The sequence below is a fragment of the Topomyia yanbarensis genome, chromosome 2, assembly GCF_030247195.1.
Source record: "Topomyia yanbarensis strain Yona2022 chromosome 2, ASM3024719v1, whole genome shotgun sequence".
Classification (NCBI taxonomy): Eukaryota; Metazoa; Arthropoda; class Insecta; order Diptera; family Culicidae; genus Topomyia; species Topomyia yanbarensis.
The window spans coordinates 451,523,179-451,547,366 of record NC_080671.1 but is presented as its reverse complement, the minus strand read 5'-3'; the positions used below and the strand labels follow the sequence as shown (position 1 = coordinate 451,547,366).

General features: G+C 38.8%; 1 protein-coding gene across 4 annotated transcripts in view; it reads left to right on the top strand.

The window, feature by feature from the left end:
- Positions 1–24,188, top strand: part of LOC131685822 (centrosomin) — an 87,109-nt gene that overhangs the window by 10,724 nt on the left and 52,197 nt on the right. The window contains exon 1 of one of the 4 annotated variants that reach the window (XM_058969784.1): positions 8,014–8,228. The exons of 1 other annotated variant lie outside the window; for it this stretch is intronic. The gene's annotated coding sequence lies outside the window, so the exon portion shown is untranslated. Of the gene's footprint in view, positions 1–8,013; positions 8,789–24,188 lie in introns of those variants that run through there. 2 more of the 4 variants (XM_058969782.1, XM_058969783.1) reach the window with 2 other exon arrangements.

Below are 24,188 nucleotides of genomic sequence, written 5' to 3'. Positions count from 1 at the left end.
AGACAACAGATGAGAAATCGTTTACTTATTTATTATAACTACGATACTAATCACAATTGTTTTGTTTTGCTTTTCTTGTTTCGTTTCAGCAAACCAAAATCTATACGGACTAGCACATACGAACAGTTGGGCTTTATAGGTTCTCATCTTGAGAAATGACAATGACACTGTACGAGATGGCGCTGGACCTGTGGCCTTCGACTGGCACGGTCCATTCTCATTGATTCGGAAGTCTTCTTGGCTGATTCGTAGATATGTGCTCCTACTTGCAAGTTGATCAATTCGCTTGGGTGGGGGACATGTGGATCCTACTAGTTGTCGACTCTTTTGATCGTGAGTATGAGGCTAGTTCAGGAAAGGAGTGCAGGACTGGCACCTAAGAGATAGTTAATTATTCAGGACTTGTTCTTATGATTACTGAACTCGACCAAGCGCTCTCAAAAATGATAAGCAACCCTTTCGGGTCGGTGTGGTCTATTCGAGTCGAACCAGGCGGACATTCGGTTCGAGCAAACTTTATGATTAATAGTGGATAAATATTTCTTACACCTTTATTGGCAGAGATTCTTTTTGCGAAATCCTAAAATACCTTCACTGGTATAGCTACTCAGGATAATAATAATAGAAAAATTAAGGGTTTGCCTGGTCCATAATGTAATGAATATGTATATTGACTAGAACAGGGATAATCGAGTTATGTTATAAGATAGAGATGAAACAGCACAGTTGAAGGAAAAGTATTCGCGAGTAAGGACTAATACTGCTAGTTTACCGTTTCAATTAATAGTCGATTGATCTGCTTCGGACCTAGGAGACAAAAAGGAGATTAGGAAGAGACAGAAGCGGATTCAATGCAAAATTTGCCAATATGACGTTGACCCCAAGGCGATGGTAGGATGATTTTCCATAGGATGACAGACTAGATGACACGACATTACAACTAAACTTGCGTCAAATAGTTTGTATGTATGTATGAAATTCGCGGACATCACGGTTGACTGCGATCTCTGATTTACTTAACAGTTGATTGATCCGCTTCAGACCTAGGGGACCCTTGAGGAGATCAAGAAGAAAATAGAAGCGGAATCAATGCGAAGTTTTAATTGCATCACTGACGACTTAGCACGCGTTGTTAGGAGCAGGATACATTGGACCAGACAAAATAGAGAACTTGATGTTACACACTTCGAGACAAACAGGCGCACAATTTAGTCCTCCTCCCGAGAACCGATGTTTAATTGGCAGACAGTCGCTAATCCTTCCGATTTTGCAAATTTTGTCTCGCGGGACGGACCGAGATCCCTCAAGCTATAAGCTGCAGTTCTATCAGCCCGTTAAAAAAAATAAACTAAATCCCCTTAGCAAATCTCAATGTACATACCAATCAAATAAATCTACTGCCACAGCTCTACATAAATTAGTAACCAAAATAGAGAGCATTCTCGCGAAAAAAGAAATTGCTCTAGTAGCATTTCTTGATATAGAGGGTGCTTTCGATAACGCATCTTACAAATCGATAAAAAAAATCATTGGAAAAAATAAACTTTGATCCTTGCAATAAAGTCTGGATTAGAGAAATGCTGATGTCCTCAAGGAGGTCTATTGTCGCCTTTGTTATGGTCACTTATTGTAGACGATCTACTGAATAAACTTGCGGAAACAGCTTTGAAGTTATTGGGTTTGCTGACGACGTGGTCATAATAGTTCGTGGGAAGTTCGACCACATCATCACAGATCGAATGCAATCTGCATTACCCCTCCAAAGCAGTTCTGGTTCCGATTACTCGCAGAAGAAAAGTGGCGCTCAAAAGTCTGACAATTAATGGATCTATCCTGAAATATTCGTCAAGTGCAAACTATTTAGAAGTTATTCTATACGAGAAACTTAACTGGAAATTACACTCAGAGCAGGTAATAGGCAAAGCCACAAATGCTCTCTGGGTAAGTAAGAAAACTTTTGAAAAAAAATGAGGGCTTAAACCTAAAATGATTCGATGGATCTACGCAGTTATAATAAGACCCAAGATAGTGTATGCTGCACTAGTATGGTGGCCGAAAACAAAGAAATGTACTGTCTAGAAAAAATTACAAAGCTTGGCCTGCATGGTCATAACAGGAGCAAAGTATAGTACACCAACAAAGGCCATAGAGGCAGCTCTTAATAAGCTTCCACTGCATCAATACCTGCAAATGGAAGCCAAAAAGAGTGCACTAAGGCTGCGAAGAAACAATAATTTTCTGGAAGGCAATCTTTTTGGGCATCTGAGTATACTGAAAGATTTCTTCATGAATCCATTAGTAGCAATTAATCAAGACTGGAAAAAAAATTGTTAGCTACTAAATCGCCGTTCGTTCTTTTATACATAAAGATTTATGTGCAAACCAAATACAGGCATGAGTTAGGCTACAACCTTATTACACGCCACCCAGTGCAACACTCAGAATGTCGCTAATAAAAAAAATCAAAACATTTTTTTATTCTTATGCTAAATGTGAATACTTTGAAATTTAGTAGAAGATAGCTGAAATTTTATTTCGACCGAATAGTGCAGGAATTTAAACATATCGTTCAGTACAACGGGAGTTAGTAATATTGAACTTCTAGAATTATTATGATGATGGCCCCACCTAATTTCCCCACAAAGGCGTAAGCTGAACGATATTTGGAAACGAGCCCCGCTACAGACTCTACATATATTTCATAAAAAAATTGCATGGTATCGAAAATACCGGTACTGGATTTTGTTCCGAATGTTGTTTTGGTGTTACTGAGATGTTCCCACTTTGCCAGTAACTTGTTGATGAGGCAAGGAATCTGTAGTTGTGGCCAGATTTTCATTGTAACCAACCAGAGTTTGAAATTGGCGCTAGTTTTCCGAAAAGCATTTTTTCTTCCATATCAGGCATATCGTCAATATGTCTGATTATACAAGGGAAATTTTCAAACTCTGCAGTCAACCATAAAGGTCAGATTCTTAGGTCTAAGGACGAAACAAAGGTAATAATATTTTATTTTGGGAAAGAAACTTAAACAAATCATTTATTTAGTCTACTTTCTACTTCTGCCGCAGTCAGTCGTACAATCGAGCCAAGTGAACAACAGGCCTCTCGATCTAGTGTGCATTGTCTCGAGAACAAAGGAAATATCGGATTATTCTTGTCATCATGAGTAAAGTTGACGAAAAAGCTGTACTCCGACCCAACGCTGCGGTCGTTGACTTTAAATTTTGTTTAAAACGACCGAGTTTTAGTGAAGTGGAATACCTTCTGAAGGTAAAAATGCAACTTAGGCATGCGGAAGTCTTGTACCTTCAGTACCATCATCTTCGCAATGTAGTGTTAATATCATTCAACACGTTAGCACAAGCCGAGCGTTTCGTTTTGAAGAACAATTTAAAACACGTGGTTGAAAGTGACAACGTTGGAATTAAGATTCCCGTATACATTGAGAATGATTATATAGATGTAAGGTTATATGACCTATCACCTCGTACCCCTCCTGAGCCAATTGCAAAATGCATGTCGCAATACGGAGAAGTAGAATCCGTTACACCTGATACTTGGAGAAACTTCTTCCCGGCTACACCTAACGGCGTTTTTGTAGTGAGGATGCGGGTTGAAAGGCCTATACCCTCCTACTTGGCAATAAAACTCAATACTCACGGAACTACAATTATGCAAACTACACTATGCACCCATGAGGGGCAAACTCCTACGTGCAAGTATTGTAATCAGACAGCTCATCATGGACAACCTTGCGCGGAAGATGCAGAGGAAAATGCATCTCAAACGATTGCCAACTCATCTACGGCAAACCAACCTAAAACAGAGTTTTCAATACCAATGCCTGAACCACAAACGGTGGCCAAATTTGTGGCAGCTGTTCAGAGCACAATGACAACCGCAAAAGAATCATCCAGCACCCCAAAAGCAACTGTAAGCAACATCGGCAACGAATGCAGTAACAATGACGACGGATTTACACTGATCAACAATAAGTGCAAGAAGCAAGGGAGAACATCTGATCCCGGACACCAAGCCAGCTTCGACCGGGACGTGAAAAACAAGAGAGAATTAAATGACCCCCCTGACGCTGTTTGCCAACAGACCTCGCGAAAGAGGGTCTCCGCTCGCAATAAAAAGTTGCGCGCACGAGATCCAATTAATTAAGTCTTGTTTGTATTTTTTATTTTTACATGTATTGTAAACGTATAAAAGATCCACGGCTCCGTTGAGCTACCGCTATGAGCCGTGTCAAATAAACGAATTAAAAAAAAAATTATTCTTCATTATGCCTTCCATTACCCGGGTGTTTCCTGGTACTCGGTAAATAAAAAACTAAATTCCCGAGAAATCCCGGGAATGCAGAATAAACAATGAAAAATGTATAGCGTTTATTTAAAAAAAATCTTCGTGTCCTGGATGTGGTTTTGAAAACCGATTTATTTTATTGTATTCTATTTTGAAAAAAAAAATCCTTGCGCAGTCATCTACTGATTAGTCTGTTTGGTGTAGTATAAATCATTTAAGTAATCCTGTACATTGATAACTTGTGCTCAGTTCATACAATACATCTTCTTCCTTTGGACATTTTTTCATGGTTTCTTTTAAAAATAGTGGAAATTACAAGCAGAAGACTATCATCTGTTAGTAAAGTGGAATATTATTTCATAGAAAAAATATGGTGCATTCCAAAATAATTAGTGGACTGTGTTTAATTTTATCACAAAACAAATGTTTGTAAGAACTGCTCACATTATACAAGTTAAGAATAACACTAAACCACCGACCAATGTACCACATACTACTGTAAGTCTCGTCAACAATAAAATACAATTTGTATATATATTTATAACGACTTAAAAAATGTGCACATCGAAATTTTACCTGCAGAAATTCTATTAATGGTCGTAAATCTTTTGCAAAAAAGGGGAAAAGCAAAAATCCCGGGATTCCCGGGAAATAATCATCCGGCGCACACTTTCTTCAGTTAACTTCTTGGCCCGCTAATTCCACCAATTCGCCAACCTACGAATGTCGCCGGAGATTGTGCTCTTCATCTTCAGTTTCTGCTTCATTAGCGCCAAATGCTTTGCTACTGGACTGTGGATACTTTGGTGTATTGCTCTTTTTGAATGAACTGGACCCCATTGTTGTACCATTGTCCTTGCTATAATGGAAGCTGGCTTGGGTCTGCCCAAAACGTAACCAACTTAACGGAACGGAACATAACATCCGTTTGTTGAGGAACTTTCTTTACTTACCAATTCATAGCATTATCTGTCACGTAAACGTTGATTTTCTTACCACAGGGACAGATCCTTTGCCAAATCACAATTTTTTTCGCAAACTCATCCGCGAAAAAATTGAGCCACGAAACTCGTACAAATTTGGCTATCACATAGGTTTTATCGTCAATAAAATCACATCCATCGAGGTTTGTCAGCAGCTCAGCTTACGGGCGGGCCATTGCTTATTGAATGAGGCTTCGTATGGATTGCTTACGTACTCGATCATATTTGTAACCTTTTCGAAGACGAATTCGCCGCATAGTACAGCGATTAGTATTCTTTTCATGTCAAATTATATCTGGATGACCTTCAACCGCCAGAGCCATCAATATGGTGCACTTAAAAGACCTAATCGAATAAGAATTAGTGCTAAGTTCTTCATTCAGCGTTCGATAATCGAATGAGAAGCATGTGGATGTACGGTCAGACGGTAATCAGAATTATTGTTGCACACATTATTTTTGTTAATTAGCCTGATTCTGCATTATGACAGATCTTTTTAGAACGAATGCGATTTCCATTCTCAATCACGACAGCAACATCAAACGGGTTTCAGAGCCAATCTAGATTACATTCGTTAATACAACAATTAGGGTGATGAGCCTATTTTGGCACCATTATGGAGAGGGTCGCACTATTTTTTGAACAACTTAAAAAGAAGCCATATTACCTATAACCTTTTTCAGAATAAAGTATCAGTGTACTGTTTCTTAAACATCTGTATAATGCTTATTTGGCAGAATTGTCTCAATTTTCAGCATAAATGAAAATAAATGTTCTATTCTGTGCATCTATTCCCACCTGAACGTTCCAATTATCGCCTCATGGGTGTGCCGATTTCCACCTCATCGAAAAACAATCTAGTTGAAATGCAATGCCTCATATTTCATTTGCGTCGATTCTAACTAGGTATCCAGATCATGGACGCCAACGCGTGATTTGTAAAACGAATTATTCTGCTTTTTTCAGCCGATCAAAACAAACGTAAACATTACGCACACGAAAGAAACTCATCAGCTGTTAGTAGAAGAGCGCCCAGAACTGCGCATGCAGGAAATAACCATGCGAAAGTTAACAACTGGAATATAAAATTCACATCACACATTACTTCCTCCCGATCCAAATTGTTTGTGCAGATGAAAATAAAATATCTGCAATCAACAATTAGTTGAATAACTTGAAATAATTGATTACTTATACCTGAAATTGCATAACATTATGTTTTCAAGTTCATGTTTTGGTTTGGCCGCACTGGTGATTCTTTTCTGTATGATGGATGCAAAAAGTTGGTTTTGATTGTGGTAGTATATCAGTAAAACATGCCAATAATAGGAACCCCCGTATTTAGTTTTATCCTATTATAACACTAGGCCTATTCTAGTGTTTGACGAGTGCTTTTAAAGTGAAATAATCGTAAAAAGGTTCTCCAGCTAAAATAAAGGTATGTATCCGTGCAATATTTAATATATTTGTGCCGGAATAACGAGATATGAGGCGGTAAATGCTGGCTCGAAAGTGTTTATTTTGCTAAGCGCCGTTGCGTCCTGTTTCGGTTCACTACGCGAGTGAGGCGGATCAGCAGATATTTCAATAAGGTGATTTTGTTTTAATTAAAAGTTGGATTTAGTGGATAGTTCTGAATACGTATGTGCACAACAAATAAAGAATATAACTTGAGCTTTTTTGCACACCTGTTTTAGCCAAATCGATATTGTCATTATCTCATATGCTTGGTTCGAAACCAAGGGGTACGAAATAGGGTCACAATAGGCTCTACTGCCATAATAGGCACATCACCCTATAACATTTGATTGAAAATTCTTTGGTTTGCAATATTTCAAAATAAGTCTGAAAGCTCGGAATATTAGGTAGACTTAGGTAGACAATACATGATAACTTTCACTTTCATTGTCATTTTTTGAAGATGTATAGAGACCTCTCAACATTTGCTCTGCGACTGTTCAGCCCTATTAGCGCGTAGAAAAAAAATTCAATAAGGCCATACTAAGTCCTTGTGAAATCTGGTTAGAAAATCCCAACGTGGTAGTTAAATTCATTCTAAGAATTATACAGACTGGGGTACTTCGCACCATCGGACATAGACAATTACCCTCAATGGTAACTCGTCGGCCTGAACCGATGCGATATTAAGGGGGCAGTAAGGATTTCAGCGTGAAAAAAAACTTTTTTCTAATTTTTTTTAGAACTTTGCATGAAACGAATTGACCAAAATTTACCCCCGCTCCCCCTTAAGCAGGGGTGCCTATACCACAATAGACAAACTCAATGGTCGCGGTGGTTCCAAATCCCAACAAAAAAACTTGTGTAACATTATTTGGATTTAATAGAGACCGAAAACATTCCATCAACGCACCCCTCGCCACATTTATTTTCCCATTCAGAACAAAAATCGGAGCGAGAGAGCGCGAGCATAGAATACTCCTATGCTACACGCGGCCTGCTCATCCATCCAACATCGAATGCGAACCACACAGCTGTATGTTTTGCTCGTAGCTATACTTCTCTGCCACTGCTGCCTGCTGCACCCAAAAGCGAGCACTGTATAGCATACCTACTTGGATCGCCTTCATTTATATGTAGGTATGTACACAGATTTTGCCGCTCCGCCAGCATACCACACACAAAAGCAAATCCACTGACATATGGGAAGAGAACCCAGTTGGGAATCGTTTGCAACAGAATGTTCTCCCTCCCAACGATAGAGCTCATCAGTATTGTAGTGAGACTTCCGCCGCGTGGATCGTAGACGTTTTATATTCGTGCTTTGATTTTTAGTTGAAAACCGTTACGCTTGAGTTTAATTCCGCCCGTTGTGTTATCCAAAATAGTTTGAACAGTGCCTTTGATTTAGTACAGTGCGATTTTATTGTAACCACCAACCTTTACGTTGCACTTTGCCGATACGTGATTATTTTGGTCAGTTTTGCTGAATGGAATATAGCATAGTTCGGCCATCACAGCATCCACGGAGCATGCGCATGGTAGTTTTTAGCCTGTAGCAGCAGCATATAGGAACGCAAAATAGCGCCACACACCAGCAGAGTATCTCGGTCGGGAGCACCACCACCAACCGGCCTCATTGGCCTTTGGAGGGAAAAGAAGTCAACAGACTCGTATATTGTGCAGTTGTGATGTGAAGCTGGGAAGATTATAAATAATTTCGGATTATCGTGCCAAAAATTAGCGTGCCCGTCGTGTTGCCATTGGTTGCAAACCTCAGCATCAGTTCGTGAAGGAATTTTGCTCTTTGATCATTCGGGATTAAAGTGGATTACTGTTTTTCTAGTTAGTTGCAAAAAAAACATTGTCTAGTGTTTTAAAGTGCATGTTTGTGTACAAAGGCAAAATGTCATTCTGTGCAGAGAAGAAACAAACAGTGGCAGATGTGTGAAATGTTGAAAGCAGGTATCGTAGTAGGCTTGAAAGAGTTGCAAATGTGAATCAGCGCGCCAATTTAGTTCTATTTTGTGTAGACGGTACGATAAGGCGTTCTAAATGTATCCGCTGACAACGGAGGAAAAAGGACTGATTGGAAAACAGAGTGTGATTCATCGTCGCGACGAGCTTGTACGGATGCTACGATAAGGGAGATTTACTCTATCACAGGATTAAGTACAGGATTACAAGGGGAAGGGTATTTTCTTCTACACCCAAACATAATCGCAGCGAGCGGAAGCAGTCTTCTCGCATGCTGGCGAAATGTATGACATAAAAGGATACATAAGAAAATAAGAAGGAAAAGTAGATTGGCTCAAACTTGTTTGAGCTGATGTCGGTTTTACTACATAAGATGTGCCAAATGCGAATTAGTGAATGAATCGTGTGTCGTCTTTGGACGACTTTCTTCCGAGAAATCGCATATTTGAGAATGGTTGCTCGTCATCCTCAAAGGGGCGGTGTTTCTTGCGTTTCCTTACCCTCAGCTACTTATAAGTTGAAAAGATTTGGAAAATTATTTTCCCTATCGAGATCAGGTTTACTGAATTCAACTGAATTTATGATGAATGTCGAATTTCTCAACTTGTAACACCATTCTATTCTTATCAGTCGCCCTGACGAGGTGACGGAAATTGAAATAAATTGTTCATCATCACAAAGAGTATTACTTGAATTAATCATACCGTAGGTATTTATTAGATACGATTTTAATCATTTCAATGATGAGTATTGATTGTTATTTATATGAAGCGTTCCTACGCACATCTGTGGTCGTCAAGGTTCTATAGTTTCCATTTCAAACCCAAAGAAATTGTTGAACCTGAAGGTAGTATACGGTCTCATTGAAATCTAAGCTAAAATTCAATTCCGATTTCTTTTGCCAAGGAAGTTGAAAAAGTTACTATTTATCGCGGTGATCCATTAAAAGGTTTATAGCAGTCTATTATCTGGTTCAAATACATCATCCAAGAGGTTTTTACATTAGGGTCCTGCTCTTATATCACGAAAAGTGACGGAACCAAAACATATTTAGTCAAGGTGTAGCTCCATACCGAACAAAAAGGAACTAAAATATATCCATCATGAACGGAGTTACGTTTGCTTTTTTCCGAGTGTGCCTGGCAATTCTTTTAAACAGTTTGCGTTTGTTTCTTCGCAAAACATGATATTTACGTAACTACTAAAAAAACTAAGTAAAACGTAGAGATCTTGCAAATCCATGGGAGTGCAATAATGTTTCAACTTCATTCAGCTTTTTTATCCCTGCACTGTCATCATACGCGTGGTAGGGAATCCCATAAAACATAGAGCAGCAATGCATATAGAAACAGGCTGCATCTCTCGATAAAAATGTAGAATGAGATATTGTAATATGCCGAATTCTTAGATTCGATCTAATCTTGAATTGTTGGTCATATATAAAAAGTGGGTGTTATATATGGTTCAACCATATAATACGTCTGGTTTAAAACAATGTTTCAAGGAGAGGAAAATTTGGCAAATCAATACACTGTGGTCCAAAATAATAATTCAGCAAAAATTCTTGATTTAAACAAAACAATGATTTGACAATTTCAAGCGCAATTTTATAAAAGGACCTAATTGATTTTAATGATTACACACTTCCAACTAATTGCAAATAATTGCTTCATTTCCACAAACTCAACTAAACGCTTCATTGGATTGTGTGGTCGATCAAGTCAATTACGACGGTGATTCATTTACAACCGATATATGTTGCGTTACATCACGTTTGCACAGGGGAGTAGGAAATTACTTTCGACGCACAGAGTCGCTAGTGTTCTGGGTATGCATTTTATCGGTTTAGAGGCGTTGGTAAAATTTGGTCGTTTTTGGACAACTTTGGTTTTTATCTATATAACTTATGACTGATCTAGATCAGCTATCTATTGATAGTAGGGTCTTAAAAAGAATATTTGTTTAACAAAGTTGGTTGTTTTAATAGTTGCAATAAATTATTCGAATACTCATCTTCTCTAAAGTGTATATAGATGACCCTGTTTAACAATACATGAGGATGGAAAGTTTAACAATACATGAGGATGGAAAGCTTCCGAATAAGCCGAATACGCGTATATAAGTCGATTATAACGGCCGTATAACTACAACTAGAGCAATGATTACCAAGAAGACGAAATTGTTGAAGGGCGTTACGACCTATTGATATTTGAAGACACCAACCTGTTTTTAACGGGCTTTCAAATTTGGATCAGAAATGCAGTTGCGGCGATTTTTTAATATTGATCCGCGTTCATCGACAGTAATGAATTTCGTATCAAGGCTGCTCATCTATGCTTCAACTCAGAAGGTTACTGAAGCTACAGGCCGGGCTTGACTAAATTCCTTCGACGGTTCTAAAACGGTACGCAGACATTCTCTTTCGCCATCTTGTGAAGAATTTCAACCTCTAGTTGCAGCAAAAACTTTTTTACCGCAAGACGGAAAGTTCTCTTACCTTTTTCAAATTCACAAAAAGGAAGATAAGCGAAATGTGTCCAACTATATGTATCACGATGCATCACATTGTTTCTTTTGAGTATAGAGGACGTCCCGATTTTTTAAAACATTTATTCATATACTTCAAAGCTAGAAACAGGTAGATTACATCAGTTGATTAAATGGAGGTGATATAACTACGTACATTTTAGTAGGCCAACTACGCGACCTCTTTGACCTTGAGGTTGTGCAAAGCTGCGGAGGTTCGTTAACCCTAAGCTTCCTCCGGGACAAATGTTACGGTTCTCTTGTTCCGGTGTAATGTAATTTAATCTAGAAATATATTTTGAGGTTAGGAATAATTTTTTCTACTGGAATCTCGGTTCGGACTTCTGATGCTTCCCGTTTTGCTTGTTCGTTCTAAAAGCCATCTAGGCAATCATCTACATAATGACTAATCTATTCCATCAGCTGCCCGTGGAAATTTGTCACTGAATGTTTTGGCGTTAGAAATTCTTCACAAATTGAACAATTGCTGGCGAACAGGATGACCCAGAGATTGCAACGTTCATGAATGAGATTTCGGGTTCTTGTTGCGAGGCTTTATGCCACAAAAAATTCTGTGTGTGTTGATCTGCATCACGGATACGTATTCGATGAAACATTTCTCTTATATCTGCGCAAACTGCCACATGCAAGAGTGCTTTAGGTAACGCAATCAGCTGATCTGGACATCTTCAATATCAGTGAGTTCAGTGGAAAGTACCAAGTGGGACGCGGGTCCGCACGATTTAGTTCTTCCAAATAGGTCCAAGACCTGACGTGCGTAACCTTTTCAAAGTATTCCTGGATCTGACGATAAACCTTCCCTTTTAGGGTGAGATTTCTTAACATTCTCTTTCTCAGCACTGCGGCCTTTTGACAGCCATTGCATAGCTGTACGGAAACTCGAAGGAATCAAACTTCCACAACAGTCCACATACGTAACGTTCACCAATCATAGAGGTGTTTTGCTCAAGTATTCTAGATGCGCGCTGATCGTCTTCCGAAAATGTTTCCGTTTACAACTTAGTTCCCATCTCATCTAGTGTGAAATACACCTTCATCATTCCTTGCATTGCATTATCGTTGTCACATTCATAAAAGTAAACATTTTAACGGCAGTTCGTGCAGCATGCTATATTACTCCCTAAGGAGAAAATCGGTTGAAAACTATAGATTTCCCGACGGTTTTCAGCTTCCCGGGATTCGGAAAATAAATAAGCGTTAAGCACGATATCTTCCCAAACCATCCCAATTTTTGAAATAAAAACTTTTTGATTTTTTAAAGAGACTTTCCTTCCGCGATCTACGTTCGGGCCTGGCCGGCGCCGGTATTGATCAATAAATACAGGATTAGCAGGAGTTGCACATTGAAAGATATTTCGCTGCTCCCAAGCACAATTATCTACTGATTCCCTGTGCAACTTCAGCTAGTCCAGATCGATAACGGAGTAACAGCCAGGGGTGGTCGCACAAGCTCAAGCTCAAAAACTCTAGTTGCAAACACTTTCATTGAAGATCTAGTGATTAAAATAAGAAAGAACTATTAAAAAATCCAAAAATTGGTTCATTGATTGCGGAGATATGCGCACCACTAAAGCTACTGTAAAGAAATGCTTCGCGGTAATAGTCGGCGAATTTGTCGATTTCGGAAAGCATGAACATTCTTTAGTAATGACTTGCGTAAGGTTTGGACACTATACCTTAAAAAATCACACAAAAATGTCTTCATATTACCGAATTCAAAGATATATCGCCCATTGATCTGCGAACCAATTGAAAAAGTATAATTTACAATTACTACCCACTCCAAGTGTTTGCCGGTCGAGATATCTGCATGAGTTAAATGTTGTCTTCGCGTTAACATATTTTCGAAATTTAATTGTGGAAGAATTATAAGTGGAAAAGGGGATGTAAGGGTGGTCTAGTTGGTAAAAATGGGTTCAGTTATCACCAAACATCCGATGTGTCTTTAATGCTGGAATATGCCCGGTGCCCGGGACTTCCGGAAATATCAACAGTGAACAATATATTCAAAGAATCTTTGATTGGCCATCAGTGATTTAAACCAGCAAACCGAAATTATTTGATATACATTTTAATAGATTTTTAATCTTTGAAATATTACGATTGTGCCGGTTTATATGAAAAATTCCTATGTAATCGTAGTAATGATCTGAATGACATTCAATTGCAGTTAAAGAGAGTACTATATTTATTATTTAAAAGCAAGTTTGTAAAAGTCAGTCAAGAGAAATAGGTATGACACTATCTAAGGGACTTGGCAAGTTCCTTGGGTGTTTCAAGAACCGTCCTAGGTGGTCAATATGGCCAAAACTACTTTAATCGTACTTCAATGATCTAGGCCTGCTAATCCAAGTAATGTTACATCTGTTTTAATATGTATTGCATCTTTTGGACATCTTGACTGTGCAAGTTTTTATGGGATCGCACTCTTCAACCCGTAACTCCGGAACCGGCAGTCCGATCTAAATTCATTAGCAGCTTATAAGAGCGTTATACCGTTCATTTGAAACTGGGTTTGAGCAATTTGGTTTGGCCATCTTTGAGAAGAGTGAGTGAGATTAGCAAATACATGCACACATACCGACATTTGCTAATCTTGACGAACTGAGTCGTATATGAGACTCGACCTTCTGGGCTTGGGCATTGATTGCATACCCTTTCTATTGAGAAAGGCAAAAATTCTAATCCGCAAAATAAAATTTTATGGATGAAAATGGAATTGTTAAGGTTCGAGAAAAACTAATTATGAACAATTGAAAACAAAAGAAAAGAGTATCGGTTGAGTAGTATTTTAGATAATCGAGTTTAAAATTTCAAGCTACCACTCTTTGATGACGAGACGCACTTCGAAACGCTGTAAATTTCGATCTATTGCTCGGATCTCTACGAAAATTTGGGGAAAATATTCTCAAGGTTTCAGTAAGAAAAAACTATTTTTTTGAAAATTAAAAATATATGTAATCCCTAAGTAGTTGTTTAAGTGCTTGTTTAACATTTTCATGCATACCTGAACAGTGTGAAGTACGTGCAGAGTAGTTTTGCTTGAAAACCCTACTCCGTACTCCAGTAGAGAGATTCACAGGGCCAATAAACTTGAAAATGAATGGAAAATTAATGAGGGGCGCGAATTTCTCATTTCATCGCAGACGAAACAATGTGGGTTTATGTCCTAAAGATAAACAACCCATACTCTCCAGCCAAGTGAAACATACTCGATATCCATGGATCATTTCTTCGTAGGATTTGATCCGATGTCGATGGAAGACAGTTTCGCATCAGCAATGAGGACTATTTAACTACCTCATTTTTCGCTATATCTGGCGTCCCACAAGGAAGCCATCTCAAGCCAGCAATATTTTTCTTTTACTTTTATGACGTGAAAATCTACTTAAGTCTGCAATTTAGTATGTGATGGAATCTAAGCAGAATGGTTTCTTTTATAAGCAAATGTCCAACTATCACAATTGCACGAAAACGTCATTCGATTCAGTGCAACATTCGATACGAGCGTTCCAAAGGATTCTTGCGTCTAGGAGCTCAGAGTTCTTGGATTCGACATTTACGTTTAATCTATCTTGTTGCTTACAGTTGATTTTGGGGTGCTGGATGCTTCTTTTGCGGTCGTCATTACGCTGTGAACGGTTGACCGAGAGGTCTCACTTGACACGATTGTAGCTCTGATTCCGTTAGAAGTAGAAAATAGGCAAGCTAAAATTCATCTATTGGAAAACAACAAGTTTTAAGGATATATAAGGTCTGAAATCGTTTCATTGTGTGTTGGCACACTCAACACACGATTTCTATTTTTATTCTTCTATCCAAAATGGATCTGTATTCACGATTTTGGGAACAATTTTTTTATCCGCGTGGTGTCGCTTTCGTCCATATACTATCATCGCGATTGCTGCCTTGGAGATCATTGTTTAGATGTTTCTTTGAATTGCTGATTACTGCCGTTGTTATCTGTGACATGAAGTTTGTGATGTTTAAAAGGGAAACAGAGACGATCGGCCTGACTATAGACAAGCCAAAGCACACAATCGCTGGTTTCGTTCCCGTGGTGTAAATGAATAGGGTACAGTTGGACCGATAGAAATCTTCCGATTTAATTTGTATCTCAAAGGCTGAAAAATCAGGACATCACTGTAAGCTAAATGTGTCAAAAACGGGTACAAAATATTCCATTTCAGACAGTCCTATAAAGCGAGCACAAAACTCACATTATAGCCACAATAAAACAATTTAAAGCTATTGCGATCGTAGTCCCGCACAAACAATGTGTCTCAGCGTATCATATAAACATCACGTACACGAGAACGCGTCATCCAATCCAGTTCCGTACGGGAAATTTTCCGACCCGCATCGGTTCCTTCAACAGCTAGCTAGCTAGGAAGATTTACGTGCGATGTGTGTGTTCTGCTCTTGCTTGCTTGCCGGCATTGAAAACAAAACAAAAAATCAGCAACAAAAAATACCGGATCGTGATCCACGTAAATCTTCTCCTTCCTTGCGCGAAAACTGTCGCTGAAAAATTATTTTATGTGAGTTAGATTTTTCAAATGTGATGTGAAACCATAAATTTTTCGTTTTGTTTTTTGCTTGGAGTTTCATACAATCAAAGCGTTAAACAAACAGGAAACCTCCTCGACAATGTTATATTTCTTCTGCATTTGACAATGCCTTTTTTGCTCGAGTGCATCAAGTCAATCTCATTGTTTATTCATATACTTCGTGAAAATGTATGGAATGAGTAATCAAACTTACCTCAAGTTTCGGAGAAAATTGTTGTTTACTACTAACATCAATCGATTTGTGTCAACGGCCACTTCGATGTGCGTTTTTGTTACCCACATTTTTTCACATCCGGTCGAAGAGAATGCGTAGAATGTTCTCCCATTTCACTTCGGCTAATAACAGAAAATCACAGGAACCCAGGTGGCGCGGATACCTACCCGCACGAGACCGAGGGCATCCGAATTTAAAAATAAAACTCCACCGATCAAACGTGAGTAGCGCGGCGGGGAAGATATACGAGAAACGTTCTGCGTTTTGAGTAGTAGAACTACCAGCGATCTTGCAAAGTGATCAACGTGGGCCACCGAGGAAATTGGTTTTATTTTCGGTATGAAATTTCCCGGCACGTTCATCGGTTTTGGAAATTGAGCTATGCACACGTACGTACGTGCGTACTCGAATGGCCCGGCGGGAAATGAAACTGATGCTGGTAGGTTTCGCTTTCAGTAATAACATGCCATAAATTTCACGGGAATGTTTAGATTAACGATCCCTAGGAAAAGAAGGCGATTTTGGAGGTTACATGCTGGAGAGCTACTGAGTCACGTGAGCGATTTCGACTTGAACTAATCGGTGGATAAAATGTTCCTTATTAATTTGAAAAAATAACTAACACACAGCTTTTCCTATTCAAAAATTCAAAATTATTCTGGTTATAATCGTTTGAAACTTTTACGTCAGCCATCGCTGGATTCAAAATCTGCCTGGCATTACGTAAACTGGAAAACATAAGCAACTACGTTCTTCAGACACATTCAACTTGAATTTAACGACCTGTTTATTGCAGGATCCGGCTTCACTTGAAAAGCGTGTTTTTCTAAAATTACCCTTCACAGCTACTTAAAATTGGAAACCCGCACGAACAAAGGGATAGGTAAAAACTAAAATTTCCTTTACATTTATTTTCCACCCGGCTGCTTTGTTTTGTCGCCCTGTTTTTCCTTTTCACCCCGAAATAAACTATCAACAGTAGTTAGATGTTGACGGGGACGGCTCGCTTCAATTGAGCATCGAATCGTCCGTCTCATCCTCGCCTACTGCACTTGTAGTCGTCGTCGTCGCCGCTACTGTCAGTACACGTGAGGGAATGAATACTGCTAGCTAACTAGTCACAGTTTTAAAGTATGTACTCACACGCGCATTCTAAAACTGGTGAAGATCAGTGAGGTTAAACCGACAACGATCGTGACTTTTATTTGCGTCTCATTTTATCCAACCGTAGGGTAGGGTGGGGTGATTATTCCAACAAACTATTTTTGTCAGACATTTAAGAATTTCGCTTATATTTTTATTTTTCAAGGACTCATACTCGGTTGAATGAAGCCTGAACGATTGCAGAAAATTTTGCTTAGCTGTGTCGAAACATGTCACCCGACACGTGGTCGGCATTCTGAAATTTTGCGGCAAAATTGCACGAGAATATTCTTAGATATGAAGTAATTTCATCACTATTGCCATTGCAGCGCACTATTTTCCTAATTTTCCTCCCTCAAGTTTCAGTTTTTAAATGTTACTAAATCAACAAAAACTATAATAATCTATTTTCATCACATTTCTGCTTTGTATATGACACCCTACGATCCTATTCGCCATTAACCAGTAAACCACTCAAACGTTGCAAAACCCTCCGACCGATACGACCAATTGGGAATGCTTCCGCCCGCAAAAAGACTCAGCAGTCAGTCGGTCAAAAAACGTTTCACTTGTGAAATGTGCGGTTAAAACGTTAAGTGAGTGCGATAAGAAGCTGCCTCTGGGAGAAAAGAAGAGTTCTTATCTCCAAAAATAGAGAGCAAGTTGTGTAACTCGAATCGAGCACCGACTCTGGTAGCGATTGCCTCCACTCAAATCTTCCTCATGCCGCGGCCTTTCTTATAATGTCCCCCTAGGACGTGGAGTGCCCGCTAGTAATAACAATTAGTTAGAAGTGGTACGCGATCTGCATGTCAGTAAATAGTGGTGCGACCCGGTATCTATTCAACCGCTTCTACTCTACTCCAAGCACGCCCACATGACCCATAGCCAAACAGATCGATCGTTGCTTAGAGATGAGTATAAACGAATTACCATTTAATAGCGCGAATATCGTCAACATCAAAGTAACCTTATTTTCCTCCTCCAGAGATCTATTTTCGGTCGGTGTTCCACAAAAAAAAGATCAGCCGAATTTTCCCCGCTGATGCGCAAGCACAACGAGATTTCCGTTGATTTATGACCGACCATGTGCTTTCGTCTAAAAATCCAATGCATACTATCATTAAGTGCTGGGTGTCACCATTTGTTTCCAGTGCTTTCGACGGTCTATTTTTGGCGCCGTGCTCGCCGTGATGAATCCGAGAAAGTTTTTCTAGTTGCATAATAGTTTTCCAAGAATCCTAACATACTCCAATCCAAATATTATCAGTACGGGATTTTTGATTTCTAAGGGAATCATTCAGTGTAAATAATGTTGTTTGACTCAACCAGATTCTTTTCCCTAGATAGCTAGGGAAAATTCCACACAAACTGAAGGAATTAAAAACAGTAGTACTAATAAACCATCATGAAAATTACAACATGCTTCCCCTAACGAACCATCGTTTGGCTGCACTTTCTGACAGATCGTTAGGCTCAATTAAACAAATCTTCATTAGGCTGTCACAGCGCGGCGCACTCCCTTCGCTATTATAGCGCTCGGAAGGTGCAGTGCGAAGATCTGATATAACGTAATTGAAACGGACCCATCATCACAAGATCTCGCATGTCTCTTAACTTCGCGGACAACATCAACAGTATTAGCGTTGGTCGTAGAGCAGTTCAAGAGGCATTTTTGTATTTTAAGGTTCAACTGAGAAAGTTTCTTTGAAATCGATAAAAACAGTTTTTTCGTTACTCATTCTATCTTCTTCAAATTCAATCAATGTATTCGGGCCATTGATAGAATACTACTGATTAATTCCAATCACTGTTTTGTCAACGGTGTACACAAAAACTGCTTTTTTTCGATTTCAAATATGGCCACGTTTCGAAACTTTCTCAGTTGAACTTTTATTGAAGTGCTGCGAACATCGGACTGCCTATAACCCCTAAGAATGAAAAATAAATGGTAGCTGATAGAGAACGAGGCAGTTCAAACGACGAATAGGACTTTCTATGGTTTGCGTAGTCAGCTAAAGTCCCACAGTACATAAAACTTGCTCTGCACAAGTCGCTGATACTCCCTGTTGCTCTGTAGGGCCATGAGACATGGATGTGGAAGAAAACAGACTATCGATGCTATCTATCACAAATATACTATCGAGACTATGCTTAGTGTATTTGACAGAAGTATTCTGTATTCAATACACGGTGGCACATGACCTAAAAAGTGACAAAAATAGGCCTGTCATCTTCATTTCCTGCAACTTTTAGATTTTGCAATTTTTTGTACTAAATTAGTAATTCAATTCATATCATTTTACTTATCTATTCCTGATAAACCTGCTTGCTAGTGTACCCGTGATACAAAGTAAAGTTTTATTTTGGGCCGCTCAAAATTATTTCGTATTGTCGTTGCGAGAACAATCGATAGATTTTAAGTTGTAGCCTTGATTTGTGTACTACCTCATTTTTTCGAAATATTTGGGGGCATTTTGTTTTGCTAGATTATTTTTTAGAAAAATAATATTTGAGGCTTGGCAATGCTGTATTACTGTGCAATATGAGGCCAAACTATGTCACCATTCACCTCTGATACAGTTCTTCTATCTGTTTCCTTCCCGCGGTGCCAACTGGGGTACATGCCACCTTATGTCGTTTTTTCTCGATCCTGGGGCTGGGTCTGGTTGTGTCCCCAACCGCTGTCAATTTATTGATTTTGACAAGTTGACGGGTTGGAGTCTGACTCAGTTTCATTTCGAGCGGAAGAGTGCTGACAGCGAAGGGGAATAACAGTTAATGTACTGTTAATGGTTATTTTAGGCCGCTCAAAATTATTTCATGTTCTCTTTACGAATAAAATCGATAATTTTATTTTGTAATATTGGTGGGTTTACTACCCTCGGGTTATTTTTAGTAGATAATTTTCTTCTTTTATTTTTGCACGCTTCTGTTTTGAAAAAATATTTGAAAACAAACCTATTTGCCTCATTACACAGTGGGACGAGTCGGGACATAAATTTCGTTGAAGGTTGCACGATACTGTTGTTAATATATTGCTTATATTAGCTGAGCAATCACAGACATTTCTGAATTTTTGACAGCTTATTGAAGAACACAACTGTTTTTTGCATAATTTGATCATAGGAACTTCATCCGGTTATTTTCATTTTTCCAAGAAGCAGTTGTTTTTGTAGCATACATCAATTCAGCAAAATTATCCATTTGAAGAAATGTCATCATAAACTCATCACAAATAAGTTCCTAGTTGATTTTATTATTGTTTTGATAACTGTTTGTGATATTTCATTGAATGCGAATTTTTAATGCCATGATAAAACGACACCTGCGATCACTGTAATCATTCTAAATTTGAAGTAACATTAAGAGAATAATGTACAAGGCTTTAACTAGCGAACAATAGAAGTGAAATAAATGGAAAGAGCATTTTCTTGGATGGTAAAAGTGTTCAGATTGTTTAAATTTATTTCATGATAACTTACGTAGTAGCTGTCTGAAATGCACATTAAAATATGTTTCATTTAAAATATAAAATAAGCATTCAAAAATTTATGGAAAACAGCACGAAAAAATATTTGTTAACCATCTACTTATTTGTGAATCCATTATTTCACTTCAAGTATGCCAGAAATAAATTTTTCGTTCCCAGTTTTTTTATTCGAGAGTCGTCCCACTGGAGCTTTTGAACTAGGGTCTCGGAAGGACTTCCCGTCAGAATCACTCACTACAATTGCAGACGAAACGAGGAATGTCACCCATTAAAACACTGCTTATGATCAATTGAAGTAGGCCGTGATTCTGGTTGCGCGGTCAGATGTGCGAGCGTAGGTACTTTACGATCGCGTGGAAATATGCGTTTGAGACCTCGTTAATCAGACTATCGTGGCGTTGGGCGTTGTTGTGCGTGGATGATCGCGATTGCATGTTAGGTTTTGTATACCATCGCGAAAGGCTCGAGCGTTTGTAAGTTAACGTGTTCGATCGCGTGAGCGTTTGCAGGTTGCGTAAGCGTTTGCAGGTTGCGTAAGCGTTTGTAGGTTGCATAAACGTTTGTATGCCGCGTGTGCTAGTGTGTATAAATTCGATTTTATAACCGTGTGCCCGTTCTCATATTAGTGTATATTCTTGGATGACCACGGGGACCATGAATCTGATACTTAATTATCGCGGTTACGGTTCAGATGCTAGAAGAGGGTGAGTTCCTCCGTATCACTAGAGTTCCCGGTCATGTCGCCATGGAACGTGTTTTATAGTAGATATAAGCGTCATTTTTATATTGGTCCAACAGAAGGCAGCTAGGCTAGGCTGCTAGGGCCGGAGAGTAGGGACTTCCAGACGTGATTGATTCATAATCACGCGAACACGGGTTTTGTAGGTTCACTATTGAGGCCACATTTGTAAATTTATAAGTAAGTGCTAAAACGTTAACTTAGTCACCGAGGTTTTATCCTGTTTGCGAGATCGCGGGCGTATGTGTGCATGGATGATCGTGAAGGGATCGAGTGTTTGTATGTTAACGTGTTTGTCGTGTGTACAATGTATGTATGTAACGTCGCGTGCATAAATTCGATTTTATAACCGTGTGGCTATTCGCATATTCGCATGTATTCTTGAATAACCGCGTGCAGACCGTGAATCTGATATTTAGTGTTTAGTGTATAGTTTAGATGCTAGAAAATAATAAGCCTCTCCATATCACTAGAATTCCCGGTCATTTCGCCATGGAACGTATTGTCTAGTGGATATGAGCATCACTTTTGTTATTAGTCCAATGGAAGGCATTAACCTAGGTCTCTATAACTGAAGTTAGAAATTTCTGGACGTCAACGATTCACATTTGCACGAACGTGGGCGTTTGTAGATTCCCGCCTTAGACCGCGTTTATAAGCGTATTGGTGCTAAAACATTCACTTAATTACCGAGGTATTTTCATGTTTGATGTGTGTGGATGATCGAGAAAGTCTTAAGCGTTTGTATGTTAACGTGATGAATGCTAAACGAGAGTAAGATTCCCCATATCGCTACAAATTTCGGTTTATAAGTTTATAAGTGCTAAAACGTTTACTCAACCACCGGGGTACTTTCATATTTGTAGGATCGTGGATGTAATCGTGGGTGGACAAAGCTCAAGCGTTTTTATGTTAACGAGCTTGTCGTGTCGGTTAGCGTGTATGTAACTTCGCGTGGATAAATTTGAATTTATAACCGTGTTGGCGTGTGTTCTTGGATGACCATGAATCTGATACTTAACTTACGCGGACCATGAATCTGATACTTAATTTTCAGTGTACGGCTCAGTTGCTAGAAGAGAAAGAGAGTTCTCCATATCACTAGAGTTCCCGATCATGTCGCCGTGTATCGTTTTGTCCAGTAAATATGAGCGTCTTTTTTTATTGGTCCAACAGAAGACATGGACCTAGGCTGCTAGGGCCTAGAGTAGGGACTTCCGAATGTGACCGATTCATGATCGCGCGAGCGGTGGATTAATGTTTTCGACTGTGTTTGTAAATTTATAAGTGGTAAAACGTTCACTTTATTGCCGGGGAGTTTTGATGTTGGCGAGATCGCGGGAGTAAGTATGTGTAGATAATTGAAATTTCATTTTCGCGTATGTGATCAGGTGTGTGATATCGCTATGGCCACGAGCGTTTATACGTTTGAAATGAGAGAGAGATTGTAAATGTATATGAAAGAATATGCAGTTGATTGTGTGTTAGTATGAATCTAATTTAAGATATAGTAATAAAAGGAAAAATAACATGCCAAATAAAAAAAGATGCAGAAAGATTAACTAGAAGCTTATGAATTGACCGACATTATTTTTGGTATTCATGAGTAGTAGAAAAGCAAACAACTTATAAAGTAGAAGAAAAGAATACATGCACCTTAATTTATCCAATCCGATCTCCCCGAATGAATCGAATCGAATGCACGAATTAAACACCAGATGAAAGTGACCAACAAATCCTAAGAATGATTACCCACTATTCTATCATATACGCCAGTTCTGCATCCATTCCGTGACCCAGCTTTCACGAAAACTCAGACGAACACTAGTACTAAAAACTACAATTATTATTACTCTAACACTAATAAGCTTCTACTTTTAAATTTCCGTAATTAGCCTGTGCACGATGACGAACTCGACTGATAAATCGACACACCCCCATTGCGAGCCGCGTCCACCAACACTGCCATTAATCTGTGGAACAATATTTGCGAACGTGGCCCACATCAAAAGTCAATCCACGTCGACCCGCCAACCGGCCACGCTAGCGTACACAGGCTAATAGTTGATCGTTGGTTTGGGCTGGTGCAAAGTATAAAAAACACAAAACATAAAAAAGACCCATGAACCGTCTCGGTCTTCTCGATGCACCACTCTCGAGGTGTAATACAATAATCATCTTAAAGCAATTGTCTGTGGGAAATGGTTTAAAATTACGGCACAAATATACTTGATCGTGTTTGTAATACCGTCAAACTCATCAAACTTGGGAAGAGAATTCAACGTTCCCCAATTACTCAACCACATATTATTTGACCCGTTAAAATTTAAAACATGCTTTTATGTTTTCATTATTTGAAATTACTAAGCATTTTGTTAAATTCGTTAGATCAAAATTACTTGTTAAATCAAAGTCTAAAATGGATTTAGCACTTTAGTCGTTGCCAAAAATCAAAAGCGACACTGCTATATGCCTTCATATTAAAATTTTGTAAACAATCGATACTGATCTCAAAGACTGTAGTCTTCTCCCTGAAGCAACAGTCAAGCTAATATCGAGGCGAGTAAATACCATCTGTTCTTACTTAACACCAGCAATCATACATCACAATTTCCGATTGACTACAGCTTGAATGAAATCCAAACATTTGACCTACAAGTTACAGCTTTAATAGATCGCCAGCCTATCTAATTGAGAACGCAGACAACAAGTAATCAATCATTATCATAAAATGTGTCATTCTAATAGCGAT